We start from the raw sequence: 16380 nt of genomic DNA, 5'->3' as shown, positions 1-16380 counted from the left end.
GTTTACCTGTTTGGAGACCAGATAAATAAGATCCCCAACTACACTGACTGAAATGCAGCCCCATAGAGTCCACACTGTTGATCCTCCTGACCTTCTTTATTTGTTTTGTCATCAATTTTCTTTTTAAACACATCAGCTTTTCATCGGCACTGCTCACAACTGTAACGAAATGCTCCCAGGCAGGAAGGAGGCAGATCAAAGCCATGGCACCGGCACCACCTCCAGACTTGGATTAGCTTGGCTCAGTGCAGATCAACACCCCCAAACCCAGAAAGTATTATTTCTGAGACCTGTACTTATTGCCAGTCCAAATCCAAGTCCAAATCTGATGTTGTTCCCCTTTTCCTTTGGGTTCTGTGTGTATGTTTACTCAGTCATGTATTATTGCTGCTGGTTGGTATTTGAGTGAAATTAAGGTTGTCTTTTACAACGTTTTGTTCACCTGTGGTTGAACCAGCTTTACAACAATGAAGTCAGTATCATATACCGCAAATTCTGTTTACCTCTCTCAAAGGTAACCCTGGTTGCGCGGGTTTCTCCGCCTTCCTGTCAAAGTTTCACCTACCATTTCTGGTCATCAAGATGGTTTCTTAAGACTGAAGCAGCCATTGCACTTTTGGAAATAACCTCTGTTTCTGTGCAGACCTCTAAGCATTTTGGATACCCTCAAGTATGTGTGATAGCGAGTGTCTGCCCACTCTGGGAACCAGCAGCATTACAGACAGTGTTTTTTTTTTTCTTGCCTTTTTGCCACATCCTGTCAATAAACCTGTGCTAACCCCTTTCAGAGTCCATCATTCTGAATGTTCATGCATATCTATCTACCAACACAAAAATAACACATTTAAAATATTTAGCAGTAATTTAAAATCATTTAATGCAATATTTTATAAACAATAAGGCTTTTTGGAAGCCCACAGATATACAGAACATTATAAAAATCCTATTTGAATCTATATGAATCAATGCTTATGAATGAATACTGCTTACAAAAATGTGTATGTCACAGATATTGACATACACATAATTAAATATTATGTGTATTTAATTATACTGATCATCCATGCTAATGTTTAGGCTGGCTCATCTTAAAATAAAGTCTAACAAGACAGACAGTTTGGTCTTAATTTGAATAATTTGCTATAGGACTCCATTCTACTACATCTACAGGACATGCTGGCCACCTGGTCTTGTTGACAGGGCATCAAAAAAGAAAAAAGAGGAACAGAACAGTCTGATTAAACACTAAGTTGTCCAACTATTTGAATTATTAAAGAGTTTCCAGTTTAGGGAGCAAAAAAAAATCTTTACAGGTAAAGAAACATTTTTGCATTGTCTTCATAGTGTATTATACAATCACTCAGCTTTTTTATATGCTAAATAAAACTGCTGCATCACAGAGGTTCAGTTGTTACTTTGAGAAAAGAGAGAAATCACAGAGAGAAAGCACACTCTCTTGCTCTACTTTTAGTAAAGGGCAAAAAAGACATGTTTCAGCAATAAGCTGTCATCAGTTGCTTCTCGTTACAGTTGTTATTTCATCATTGAGAAATAGAATAGAATAGAATAGAATTCAACTTTATTGTTATTGCACATGTCACAGGTACAAGGCAACGAAATGCAGTTTGCATCCATCCAGAAGTGCTTTAGCCATGATATAGATATATTACAAATGAGTTCAGACCCAGCTCTGTGCGCACGTAGTATAAATATATTTAACGTAAGAAACAACATCTGTTCTATTTTTGCCATATCAAAATGAATAATACACATTTATATATATATATATATATATATATATATATATATATATATATATATATATATATATATATATATATATATAATTTATTTAATATATTAAAAATTAGACAGAAAATGTTCGATATGACTCTGTTTGTGTGTCAAAGACGAATTAATTGCTAGAGTCCATCCTCGTAAAACTGTTTATGAGTCGCTGCTGTACCTCTGTGTTCTGCATAGAAATAATTAGTCCAGCCAAGGTCACAGTAACACCCAGGCCAAAACAAATGCTGAAACACATTCATGCACAAGGACAAAAACACAATGAGCTCTGTTCTTTTTGTAACTGAGAACCTTGAGAGACAGAGGGGAGACTACAGTGAGAGGACCAGAAACCAGAACCAGATCTCAGCTATCGAGTATAAACCTGTGGCAGCTCGTCAGGGGTATCACAGCTGATCACACTCACATTCAGAATTATCCAAAGTCAAACCCAGGACCTCCAGGCTATGACGTGAAAGTGCTGCACATAGTGATGTAATGGAAATATCTCAGGAATGGAAAAAAGGAAATATTTGGAACTCTCTTCATACACGGTGGAGCAATGTCAATGCGGTGCCTATGTGCTAATAATGCATGTGTGTGTAAAAGAAGAGAAACTGACAGGCTTTGTGGTGCCGGCCTCGAATGACCATTCAAGGAGTGGCATTGTTGTTTTATTTTTTAGCTCTGGAGAACACCCTCACCACCCACCACCACCCCTCTCTCCCTCTCCCTCTCATGTATAAACAGTAGCAGTCTCCTGGGGCTGTTAGCAGCTCACCTTCACTGATATTAATGAGCTCTTTCTGCTCATTTCCCTTATTTATTAACTGCTGATAGCCAGAGGAAAGGTAGGTGTGTGTGTCTCTGTCTCTGTGTGTGTGTGTTTGTGTGTGTAGTGTTGTTTGAGTTTAATGTTAAATGTTATTTTTTTGCACACGTGGCTGTTTTTTTAATGTTTTTCAAAAAGGAGCAGTTTGTTAATGATGATGTCAGTGAGTGTTAGGAATGACCTTAATGGAGGAGAATGTTTTTTTTTTCTTTTTTTTTTCTTTTAGAAAATAAAAAAGCTTTAATGGGGCACAGTCACTCACAGCCAAAGGGACAAACAGGGACCACATCCTCATTTTAGTTTTGACACCACTTCTAGTAGATAATGGCTTGAGCATGAATCAAGGCTGCAGTTTGGGAACGGCTTCAGGCAGATCCCCAAAGAAGTCATGCACTGGAACCAGTGATGACTGTATGTTACAAAGGTCAAAGATTGTTGCAAATATGTAACTGGTAGGCAAGCTTGGGACTGGGAGTTAAGGGAAGGTGCCAGCAAAAAGGAATGCCAGGAGAAGAAATCAGAAGAAATTCTGGATAATGAGAGAGCTTGATAGAAGAGTGAGGGGAACCTGAATCAGGTAGCGACGTGGCTGGACACTGAACAGAGGCTCTGATAGTGAAGCTTGCTGGGATCTTTGAGGCCGGAATGGCCCAGCAGCTCATAAAGGCTTAAGGGTGAGTTGTTGTTTGGCTGGTTAGTTTACATTATTTGAGTAAAGTAGCGATGAATACTGTACAGATTTTGTAAATGAACAAAGGTGACGGTAAGCAGTTTTGGACACACAATGTGATTTTGGCCATGAAAGGGCCTACTGGTTTTTACCAATCATGAGCTGGTTCTTGTGTGACACGTTGGGAATTACACACCTTTTTACAGGCCTTCAGTTGGACTGAACCGGCTGATATTAATTTGCACTAAGTGGCAGGCTTGCTCTCTAATTACTGATAGATTTCAGCTGTTGTCATGACTTTTTGCACCTCTCTATCCCTGTGTCATTTCTCATTATTACACAATTTGTTGGTTTGATTTTGCTGGTTTGATTGCAAAGAAATGATTTGATTTCTTTGCATTTGTGGATTGGATGGGCTGTTAGGAATATCTGGGGTTAGTTAGATTTGGAGACGGGGTTATTTAAATAATGCTGTAGATAGATTTCATGCCAGTAGCACCTTTAGAAATATATTTACCTAGAAAGTTGATGACGTGTTCAACACTGTTTTTACACGGTGTGTGTGTGTGTGTGTGTGTGTGTGTGTGTGTGTGTGTGTGTGTGTGTGTGTGCGTACACACTTTCTGCTGTGTGTTTGTGCTTTGTCAGTGTATGTCCACCACGTTTTAGGGAGGTGGCGGACACACTTGCTTGGACAGATTGGGTTTGAGGTCATCAGAAGACAAGCGAGTGCTGTTGTAGAATCTGCTGAGCAGCACATTTCTTGTTTGACCTTTGACCTTGGGTGTCCGTTCCAGTCACCTTGCTGCACTCTGTCTTCTGTCTCTGTTGTGTGACTCCTGCAGTTACAAAGAATCAGAAATAAACCAGTCGCCACTTGTTTTATGGGGAGAAAAACAAAATTAAAACAGACCAACAGATGTTTCCACTATTAATCTGTATCATCCAAAATAAACTGCAGCACATTTTTGTATATGAAATCTAGAAAGGTCACAATATACGGAGAAGCTGATGAAAAGTAAACACTTGATTCTTTCTGAAATTTTAACTATCAATAAAATGATCTGCTTATTTCATGGAAATACTTGGCACAAAGAATTTGTCACATCCTCAGTTCAGTACAATTAGAATTATATTGACTGAGGTTGATTTGGTGCCAACAACTAAATCTTTGCTCAGGAACTCATCTTTCCTACACCTTTTACTATAACCTGGTTTCAGTTTGCCTCTGAAGTGTGTGTTTTATTTCCCGTCCTACCCTCATCCCACATGGCTTAGACAATGTCCCACACTTTGATTGGTTCTTGTTTGCAAAACTAAGGACAGTCTCACAAGAAACTTGGCTAAAAATGTGCTGGTCTGTGCATCCATATTGAAACCTAAAGATGATGCAGAGAGCATCTGAGATAACAGCTGGGTTTATTTATGGAATTAAAATTTTGCAATGTATCAAAGTGTGCTTTGAGGTAATTTGGGAAAATCTGACCGCAAGTTGTTGAACCAAAAGTGGACTTTTTTAAAAAATGACAAGATAATCACACTACCAACCAAGAACTGCTTAAGACAAATGAGTTTAATGAAAGTCTAGAATTTAATGCCAATGAAATGTTGTGCAGGAATTAGATCAAAGAAAACTTTTGAACATCATACAACTAAAGGAATTTTACATTGAAGACTGGCAAAACATTTAAGCAAATTGAGGTCAGATACTATTGAGCAGTAACAAACTGTACAGAACTTCTGAGTTCAGGGTTATACTGTAATAAAACAGTACATCTATTGACATGTTTAACAAATGATTGAAGAAGTGGTTTCAAGTGTATCACCTTTAACTGTAGGCACTGTGGGAAGATGATAAAACTAAAGCAATCAATATTTTTCTTACTTATTGAGATAACTGAATTTTAAAATGAAACTTAATTTGTTGTGTAAGAAAGAGGGCTTCCTTACTAGTATGATGGTAACTTGTACAGCACTTAAGGAACACCTTTAACCAGCTGCACACAAGAACTTTACTATTTGAGTATTTTAATAATTAGCAGGTAGCTTTTTGTTCCAGGTCCTGCACATGGAATTGCTTTTGTTTTTGCTTTTGTGTTTCACTGTTCTTTGAAAACTTCAAGTAAACTTTGAACGTGATAGAGTTTGAGTGAGATCAGTGGGTAGATAAAAATGTATTCTAAAATCGGATCCTATGCTGGTCTGTAGGTGAATCTGTTAACTGCAATGAGATCATTTTACCAGCAGTGATGCATGCACCTACTGTTTGTCTATCCCGACAACACACACAGTGAGCTTCAGATCAGTGTGATGTTCAAAAGAAAGCCTTGTTACATGTTGCCTGGTGAGTCGTTCACTGAGCATCTACGGTATATAACTCCCTTCAAAGTGAAACCAGAAACCCCACGAGTTCCTTTGCCAAAACTTTTGCTGTCAGAGAGAAAGACGTACATGTAACTAAAAGCTTTCTAACATCATAATCTCGCTGTCAGATCCTTTCTCCACCAGCACTGCAGAGGGTGGAGCAGAGCGCATACAGGTCTAACATCAGTGGCACAAACTGGAGAGCAGCTCAGGGCAAGCAGATGGACATAGGAAGTCCAGGAGGTGCCCAAGAAGAATAAGAGTGTGATGTTTATCTTCTCATAGCCCTCAGCTCAGCATTATTATTTTCTAGAACAGATGATAACGTCGAGGGGAGAAAGTAAAGCAATTCAATGTTTAAAGGACAGAAAATGTTTAACCATAAAATAAATAATTGAATAAAATATAATTTTAGAGGTAATTTATGTTATAATATTAAATGTGTTAATTAACAAGACGATATTAATCCTGTTTATTATTGCAGAAACAACAGTATGAAAAAATGTAATAAAGGTATCTGTACTTATCTGTGCTTGAGTATTTATTTTTCTGACAACTTTTCCCTTTTTCCTCCCTACATTTTAACACAAATATCTATACTTTCTACTCCTTTTATACATTTTCAAAAGAGTCTTGTTGCTTTATGTTCAGCTGTATCATTTATAGCATTTATCCTCAGGGGTTAAAGTGGGTGAGTGCAGGTGTCCTTATGTTGTAGTCAGCATCTAGCTAGTGCTACAGAAGAAGAAGGTTTCAACATTTCTAGCTCAAAAACCATCAGCAAACACATAGACTGTCTGTGAGCAGTGTTATTGGCTAAAATACCCAGCCAACATGTATATATGGGCCCCACCTGGTTTTTGCTCGGGCTGGATGGGTACCATGTGGGCATGGGCTCAAACTGGGCTTTTTGTATGGGGCCTACTTGGGTTCTTCACATTAAACCCATATGGGCCATCCCAAGTGAGCACTTTTAGTAGGTCCTAGCTGGGTCAAACATGGGAAACACTTAACTTGGTCCAAAATGGGAAACACATGTAGGACCCACTTGGATAGACATGGGCAAACACAGTCATTTAAGGATAGGCTGTTGTTGTGTGCCCCAGGTGGGGCAAAGTTAGGTAATCAATATATGTTTTAGTATCGATGACACAGGTGGGCCCCACCTGGTCAAACTAAATGGGTCGCACATGGGCAAATGCAAGTCAGACCCTGAAAACATGTCTATGTGGGCCCCAGGTGGGGCAAAGTGAGGTAATCAATATATTTTTTTAGCACTGATGACATAGGTGGGGCCCACCTGGTCAAACTATATGGGTCGCACATGGGCAAATGCAAGTCAGACCCTGAAACATGTCTATGTGGGCCCCAGGTGGGGCAAAGTTAGGTAATCAATATATTTTTTTTAGCACTGATGACACAGGTGGGGCCCACCTGGTCAAACTATATGGGTCACACATGGGCAAATGCAAGTTAGACCCTGAAAACATGTCTATGTAGGCCCCATATGGGTTATGTTAAGTTAATATGGGCATATATTTTATGTGGGCTCAAGATTGTTTAGTATATATGGGACCCACTTGGGTTTCTCACATGAAAGCCATATGGGCAAAACCAAGTGGGAACATATAGTAGGTCCTGGCTGGGTCAAACATGGGAAACACTTCACTTGTTTCAAAATGGGAAACACACGTAGGACCCACTTGGGTTTTTCACCTGGGTTAGACATGGGCAAACACAGTCATTTAAAGAAAAGCGTTTGCTGTGTGCCCCAGGTGGGGCAAAGTTAGGTAATCAGTATATATTTTTTAGTACTGATGACACAGGTGGGGCCTACCTGGCCAAACTATATGGGTCACACATGGGCAAATGCAAGTCAGACCCTGAAAACATGTCTATGTGGGCCCCATATGGGTTATGTTAAGTTAATATGGGCATATATTTTATGTGGGCTCAAGATTGTTTAGTATATATGGGACCCACTTAGGTTTCTCACATTAAAGCCATATGGGCAAAACCGAGTGGAAACATATAGTAGGTCCTGGCTGGGTCAAACATGGGAAACACTTCACTTGTTTCAAAATGGGAAACACACGTAGGACCCACTTGGGTTTTTCACCTGGGTTAGACATGGGCAAACACAGTCATTTAAAGAAAAGCATTTGCTGTGTGCCCCAGGTGGGGCAAAGTGAGGTAATCGGTATATATTTTTTGGTACTGATGACATAGGTGGGGCCCACCTGGTCAAACTATATGTGTCACACATGGGCAAATGCAAGTCAGACCCTGAAAACATGTCTATGTGGGCCCCAAATGGGTTGTGTTAAATTAATATGGGCATATATTTTACATGGGCTCAAGATTGTTTAGTATATATGGGACCCACTTGCGTTTCTAACATCAAATCCATATGGGTGGGCATCCAATGTAGGTCCTAGTTGGGTTAGTGATGGTAAATGTGTACATTGGTTCAAAATGGTAGCACATGCTTATGTGAGGATTCTTCTTCTGTGAAGAGCCTGAGAAAGTGTTATTTGAATAAAGGAGGATTTATTCCAAACAAGCCCATCACAGATTGCGCACAACCCAGGGAGTTCTGAAAGTCAAATTGTAAAAATAATCTCAAAAGAAAGTATGAACATAACTCTCTTTTATAACCTGCAGACGGCACCCATGTGGTACCATTCTCTAAGAAATCACCCTAACTTTAACATATTTGGCACAACCTCAGTCTATCACTTTTGCTACCCTTACGTACAGTCAGATGTTCTTGACCCTTCATTTTTGACCCTCTCAGTATTTAGCCTTGGCTAGCAAATGTACTCAAAGTCCACATTGAGACCTCAAGATGTTATGTGTTATCAGACACTACAACCCAGCTGTCAAGTGAGACTATAGGAACTTTGGTGTTTTTGAACATTCAATGTTACTCAAAACACTCTGCACACTATTCCAAATAACTGGTTTGAAACTGGTTACTTTTTAATTTTAGATTTCATTTTATGTACTTAATGTGAACTCTGCATGGTAGGCTGCATGGTGAGGCTCAGATAAGATAAAATAAGGACTTCATGATTCTTCTTAGGTAAATTCACTTGTCACAGCAGCAATAATAAGTGATTAAAACGGACACAAGAGTAGAAAAAAAGAAAAGCAAAAAATACGAATAAAAAACCTAAGATAAAAGTGAATTACACAGACAAAATCCAGATTTGGCATTTGCAAATTAAGGATTACTGGTTGTTCAAACAATTAAGACTATTTACTTGAGCAAACATGCAGTTGAGGATTTTTAGTAGATCAGACACACTCTACTGTATTAGAGAAAAGACAGTTAGTTACATGGAAGATGGAAGTTTTGGTTAATCAGATCCAGTAAAGCTCCTGAAGTATATTACCGATCTGTTAAAATGTTACTCTTCAAACTTGTGCCCTCAAATTATATAACCAGAAATAATTTATATTTTCTTTGAACTAGTGGAAAGGAGAGGGAATGGGGTCTTTCAAGCAGTCACACTTCAACTGTGAAACTCCCTTGTCCTTATGGTGTATTGACACTATTGAAACTTTTCAAAACCAGTCTAATGTTAGAAGAGCTTTTAGGTAAACTGTTATTCTTCTTCTTATCATTATTATATTTTTATTAATTATATTTTTATTATGATGTTGATTTGGGTGACACTTTTTGATAAATATTATATATTACTTTTTAAAACATATTAACCATCCCTATGCTTAAAAAACTTTTAAAAATAAAATTGTTCTTTTAAACTTGTGCATTGTTTGACTTTTAAAATTTTTGTATCAGGTGTAAAACGACTTTTTAAATAAAGTTGTTTTTAATGTGAGCAGCTCCTATTGGCTCGTTTAAAAAGAGGGAGGAGCAGATTGCACCGCCTAGCGTCTAGTCTTCGCGGTCTTTCGTCTGTAGCGCCTTTTCTCTCCCTGGTGTTTAAGAACGTGGAGGACAAAAGGATACCAAAGAATCGAAAACTATGACAAAGGTAAATACTTAAAGTTTGATACGTTTTCATCAATGGTTATTTTAGTAACTTTCTGTAGTCGTCCTAAACGGTATAAGGGGGAGAAGCATAACATCTTTAGCTAGCAGGTAGAACTGGGTTAATTTGCTGCATTGTCTTTGGCAAACATAATTTAAAGTTAATTAAAAAACTCTTACTGCCTATATTCTACTCAATAAAGTTCATCTTATCTTATTCTGTTTTCATTGCACCATTCTCTCTATACAGTTTTTGAATTTACACACTATAACGTACACGGCAGTTTTTTTCTGTGCTTCTGCAACTGTTTCTTGGGTTTTCCTATAAGGTTTTTGTAATTAATTAAAAAAAATTATATTATTTTTTTGGCTTTAGTGGATTCCTGCTCAGCTAACTCGGCCATTATGCACTACCCAGTAAACAAAATGGCTGAACAGTATCTTAAATGTCTGAACATGAGCTAGTCATACCATGTTACGTAATATTCATGTGCAGTGTAGCAAGGTGATTGTTTAAATTACAGGAGTAGATGCCTGCAGCTGAAACGGTTTTCTGATCTGAATACGGTAATGTTACCAGATATGCATTGTACTATGGGAAAACGGTGGTGGATCAGTGTGTAAAAAGCCCCCAAAAGAAACACACAGCGTCTTTAGCTCAAACACTGTCTGATCACTCTCTTAGATACTGTGCTGTTCCATCTAGTTATTGGTTACTGAGAAATGTTAGGTCATTAATTAATTAAGAGAGTGCAGCTGTTCAGATCAGATGGTGAAGTAGGAAAATGCAGAACATGTTATTATAGCTGAATGCTGTGTAAAATACTAGTAATAAATCTAACTCCCATTTATGGCTTTTACTACTGTGGGGCTAAATAAAAAATTACAGACATAATGAAATCTGCTACAATTACAAAGCTTAAGTTTAAAACAATTATTATATATTAAGCATTTTTTTGCTCTTTTTTTTTTTTTAATTCTTTTTGCTAATAATGGACTCAATTTTATTATCAACTTCAAAGACCTATTAAACTTTTAAACCATTAAATCCAGGAAATTAGATGCCCGTAAATGTACGAGACCCTCTTTATGGCTAGTATCCCCAAATATTTAATAATCCTTTCTAAAAGTACACAAATTTTGTTCTTTTCAATTAAATATTGCATGTTCAATGTATTCTTGAGCAGGTAAAAATTCCACTAAATTAGTTTTTGCATATTTTTAAGTATAATCAAATTTTTATAGTTTGCGAGTACTTTTAATTTGGAGATTTTGCCACTTGATTTGAAGTTTGGATAGTGCTTTATAGTAATTTGTAAATGTTTTGAACTCATCTGGCTTCTTAATAATTTAATAAAAAATTAACAAGCCATGTAATAATTTGAAAACCACTAGGGACCACTTATAAAAAAGTAATTCCTTTTTTACTTAAAGGAATTTAGGATTTATGTCTGTCAAGTCATTTGTTCTGGCATAAGTCACCATTTTGATATATCTTCCTGTGACTTTAAAGTCTGTCAGCTAGTTAGATACATTTTTGCATTGCTAGTGTTTGCTGCTTGAATTAGTCAGTTTATCATATAAACACATGCAGTGCCTTTCAAACTTTTAATTACACTGTTCATTTTGTGCATTAGTAAGAGAATCTTTTTTATTGAATTATCCTGGGAAAAAACAAAAATGTTTGTATTTTCTCATGCACTTTCTTTCATTTCCTTATCACGTTTAGATTCTTCAAGATCACAAGCACCATCTTTGACATGTAAGTAACTTTCATATTATTTGTATTACTTATTATTATTATTATTATTATTTTTGAAAAGTGATGGTCTTTGGGGCATCCTTTTTTTTTTATTGGTATTAAGTATATATATTTATTTAGGCACAGGAGGCAATGATCTATTTTAAAATTTAACATTTATTTAATTTTCATCTTTTATGCTAACAATAATGCCAACAGTGTTCTCTTCACTTGACCCACAACTCTGACAGTTTTGGTCCTCTGCTCTCCTCACAATTGGCTGATTTCCATCTGAGCTGCTACTGTCAACTGCATTAAACTGATTTTACATTGCCTTGTTATTCTAATCTTTATCTGCGTTTTGGACTCCAAACATTCACACCTGCTGTTAGTAACCAGAGCTCACAAGAGTGTAAGGCGTGTAGTTCAATAAAGTGATCGATGTGTTCACTAGCTGATTTCAATAAACCGGTAACTTATCAAATCCATATTTTATAGGAAGTACATTACTGATAAAAGTGGTAATAAACACGGTAACCAATAAAAATTTAAATTTCCTGTTATAAAAAAAAATACTGCAGTGAGCTCGGTTTTCTAACACCAGGTGTGAACATCTACAGTCTTTAAGCGCTGGTAAAGATTTAAAAATAAAAGCATTCAATAACATAACATTAAACACTAAATTAGTTTGATGGTGTTGACTGCAGCAGCTCAATGTTAATCAGCTGATGGTGATGGAAGCAGATGAGCGTTTTTCATCATGGTTGTTAGTGATGTGTTGGTCAAAACGAAACGGCTCTTTGAAGTGAACGTCACAAGCGTGTTTTTTCTCTCTCTCTCACCCTCTCTCTCGCACTTTTTTTCCGCTTCACTCCGCATGCGAGCCTTGTGCTTTGCGCTGGGAAGAGGGGGGAGGGGCGGTTGTTACACACGCAGTAGCACAGTAACAGAGCAGGAGGGAGAGAGAGAGAAAGAGAGCCAGGGACAACAACGTCACATTAGAAAGGTATAGTAATCATCCACAACTATTTTCAATTGCGGATGATAAAGGATTCAGAAAGTTTATTCATGCAGGCCCATATGACAGAGAATGTGCATCTTCTGTTTGTTTTCATATTATAATTTATATTTAATTGTGTTGTGGTTTGCAGTGTTTTGTGTTGTTTCACTTTAAATTTGTTTAAAAGGAAAAAGCTGAAAATTTAAATAGTTAAAAGTTGAAATGTAAATAGTTGTTTTTTTTTGTATTATATGATTTATTTATTACATTTTATGTGGAGAGAATAAATAAAAGTATATTTACGGTGGCTGCTAGAGACAAAGCACGTACAAACCCCAAAACACGTAAAAACTCCATAGCACGTACAAACTCCAAAGCACGTACAAAACACAACAGAAGTGCTCCAGGATGCTAGGCACAGTGTTGAGATTTTGTTACCTAGTGGCTACACAAGCCAGGAAGTACCAACGACCGGATTTGGTGTGTGGTAGTAACAGGTAAATGAACAGCTTTTGGAATTTTTTATGAATATATATGAGTGCTTGTGTATAAATACACAAAAAATACACATATGATTTCAATTGTGTAAATTAAGTGATCTAGATAGCTCTGTTTTGGAAGTTCAGTTGACGCTAGAAATGGGTTTTGGAGTTTGTACATGCTTTGTCTCTAGGGGCCACCATATATATTTATATATAAACATATATAAATAAAACCACATTTCTTTTTTTACATTAGTAATTCCTTTTGTTCATAATTTTATATTGTTGTTAATAATAAATTAATTAAAGCAACAAAACAACCTGAAGAGCCGGTTGGGAGCCGAAAGAGCCGGCTTTCTAAAAAAAGACGAAAATCCCATCACTAGTTGTGTAATATGCTGGTATTGATATGATCAAAAATGAACTGAGTTGTTTCGTATTCTATAGAAATTGTACATCTAATTAATAACAAGGCTTTCTGCTGATGTTATTAATTAAAAATTTATTGTTTTATTTTTAAGCAACAACTTTTTAGCATGCAATCAGTCCATGCTGTACAGGACAGATTTGTAAACTGTGCATACAAAAATAGACTATTTTACAAAATTGCTCTTTCAACAAATGTAAATCACAGCAGATTTTTTTTGTTGTAGGTGCACTGTCACAACTAGAAATGTGGGGGGAAGTCCTCAAAGTTGAAGGCAGAACAGGAAAATACATGGAAATAACAATTTTCCTTTAAATGGTAAATGGCCTGCATTTTTATAGCGCTTTTCTAGTCCCTAAGGACCCCAAAGCGCTTCACACTACATTCAGTCATTCACCCATTCACACACACAATCACACACTGGCGATGGCAAGCTACATTGTAGCCACAGCTGCCCTGGGGCGCACTGACAGAGCACATCAGTAAAGGTCGATCTGGATACTTGATAACTGTTGGTATAGGTATGACATGAATTTGAATCTCCATTATCACAGGTTTTAATTGGGAGGGAACATGCAGATATACAGGAGGACTATAAACAGCAATTCCTATTGCATACAACTGTTTTAGAAAATACCAACAACACTGTTAATTTATCACTTGCTGGTCTATAGACTTTACAGTGTGGATGGATGGAAAATCCATCTGGCTCCACTCTGGCTGAATTGGTGCTACAAACAACTCTGCGCTCGGCTTTCCTGGCTGTGTGTGGATTTATACTTACACATCCAAATTTTGACCCTATTTTTCTTCCTTTCAGCTGATTGGTCAATTTCATGTCAATCACCAATTAAACAATCCAATCAGAGAACATCTCCAGAAGTTGATTCTGTTCATCTGGACGTAGCATTTTCAGTGGGAGAAAATGCTGCAAGCGCTACGTCCAGATGAACAGAATCAACTTTTGGAGATTTACTTACCTGGATGATTGAGCATGCATCAAGACAATCAGAGAACAGATAGGTTTGGCTGTTGGAGGGCTGCATTACGGAGCTTCAGGTCCTGGAAGAATAAATTCCCTTTTACATACCAGACCAGCATTTTTCTTCATTAGCACGAAGGAAAACAGTCTGTGCGTGTCAGAGTTCTGTGGTTTTTGTGTCACAGGGCTTATAATATGTGTAAAAATCTGGCCAGGGACCATCACATCACACTGCTATCATATTTTTCTGTTGCTATCATGTTTCTTTTCTGAGATGTTGTTACTTTTATGACAGATGTAACGAGAAATCTTCCAGAAAGTTAAATTTTTTATTCTAATCAAATATTTGATTCTGATAACAGATAAAGATTTTTTTTTTTTACTTTTGTTCTGCTATTTCATAGTTTATACAAATTTTGGCCAATTCCTATTTATTTTAACCCTTTAGCCCCCAAAAAGTCGCCAGCGACAGGTTTTTCCAAACCTGTCTCGTCAAACCTGAGCTCTGCCAGGGGCCCAACACGCCTGGACTTTTAGAAGAAAAGAGATGTCCGAAAATAAACCACAGGGTCAAATACTTAATTTTGTTCAGTGTTTTAGAGTTATTAATTTGAATTGACTAATTTAAATATTTTATTCATGTACATTTTGATTGCCTTTAGTAAAAATGGCAAAATTTCAATTTCTTTTTTCTTTCTGTTATTAATCCTTGATTACATTCATATAGTATACAGTAGAGGAAAAAACCTACCAGACCTACCAGTTATCCTGCGTAACATTATTGGGGATAAAGGGTTAAGGAAGCGGAATTAATTTTTTTAGTTTAGCTTGTGTTTACTACCATTTTTTTTTTTATCACCACACAGTAAACATTAAGTAATATGTAAAGTGTCCATTTATCCTCCATTCCGGTCCATTATCTTAAGCTTAGGCTGCTGCCCCTCGACCCAATCCGGTACTAAGTAGAGAGGCCCAGACTTCGCTCTCTCCAGGCACTTGGCCCAGCTCTTCCGGGGGAATCCCAAGGCATTCCCAGGCCAGCCGAAAAACATAGTCCCTCCAGCATGTCCTGGGTGTTCTGGGTCTCTTCCTGGTGGGACGTGCCCAAAACACCTCACCAGGGAGGCATCCTAACCAGATGCCAGTATCTAATCTGTCCTTTTTGTATGTTCCCCTCAGGTTGCCATGGTAGCAGATACAGGGGAAACAAGTGTAGACGATGCCACAAGAAGGATGATGAAATTCCTCATATCACCTGAGCTGGCTGTGGAGTACAACATGCTTGGCCGACATGGGGAAAAAAAGTTCAGAGATTTGCGTCTTTTTAATGTTGTGTATGGTAAGTTAGTTTCACTTGAGACATTTGAACTTTAGAAAACTAAACTTTTTTAATAAAGTGTTTGAAAGTGTAACTGAGATTGGTTATCATGCAATTTGTATATATTTTTTGAGGCAATAAAGTGAAATAAACATTGTTCTTTGAAAATCATCACCAAATGAAGTAAGCTAAGATTAACTTTACTTTGGCTTGCCCGTTTTTCTTCTTCTTCATTTGCAGAGGCACTGAAGAATTATTTAACATCAAAAGTCAACTTGCAAGAAGCAGAGAAGGCTCTGTCCAAGTGGTTCAGTGGAGCTAAAGACAGAGGAGGACCGAGGGCTGCAAGGGTACAAAATAGACTTACGGCTCTGTAAAAAAACAAACCCTGCTGATTCAAGATAAGCTTTTGAGTTTTCCATCTGACTTTTTCCCCATGTTGCTACAGTTCCAAATATCTAAGGAATTTTGCTGTAGTTTGACATTTCTAGTTTTTAAACGTTTACGCACTTTGGAATACAGTTACGTAAAATCACAGTTGTTGGACAAAATAAATGTGAAAAATGTTGTTTTGTGTACCCTCGTGATTTTTGAAATGGTTTTATTTACAAACTAGATTTTGTTTGCGGTCAGCTTTAATATATTTGGTGTCTTTGTGTCACAGAACCCGTATTAGCCGTCTGAAAAATTGATTTTGTGACTGTTTTACTACATGGGGCCCACTCAGTGCCAGAACTTAGGCAATTCAAACTAGAAATAAGATGCAAATACAGAACCCA

At 37.2% G+C, this 16380-nt stretch overlaps 1 long non-coding RNA gene across 1 annotated transcript; it reads left to right on the top strand.

Moving 5' to 3' along the window:
* Positions 1-9548: 9548 nt before the first annotated feature.
* On the top strand, positions 9549-16169 carry LOC308391826. Its single transcript, XR_013970701.1, has 4 exons — positions 9549-9655; positions 11381-11413; positions 15463-15622; positions 15842-16169. It is a non-coding gene; the product is annotated as an uncharacterized lncRNA (long non-coding RNA).
* Positions 16170-16380: the final 211 nt, after the last annotated feature.

This window comes from Rhamphochromis sp. 'chilingali' (assembly GCF_963969265.1).
Source record: "Rhamphochromis sp. 'chilingali' genome assembly, chromosome: 2".
In the NCBI taxonomy this organism is placed as follows: domain Eukaryota; kingdom Metazoa; phylum Chordata; class Actinopteri; order Cichliformes; family Cichlidae; genus Rhamphochromis; species Rhamphochromis sp. 'chilingali'.
Note: the sequence above shows the minus strand (reverse complement) of the source record. Positions and strands in the feature narration are given on the sequence as shown.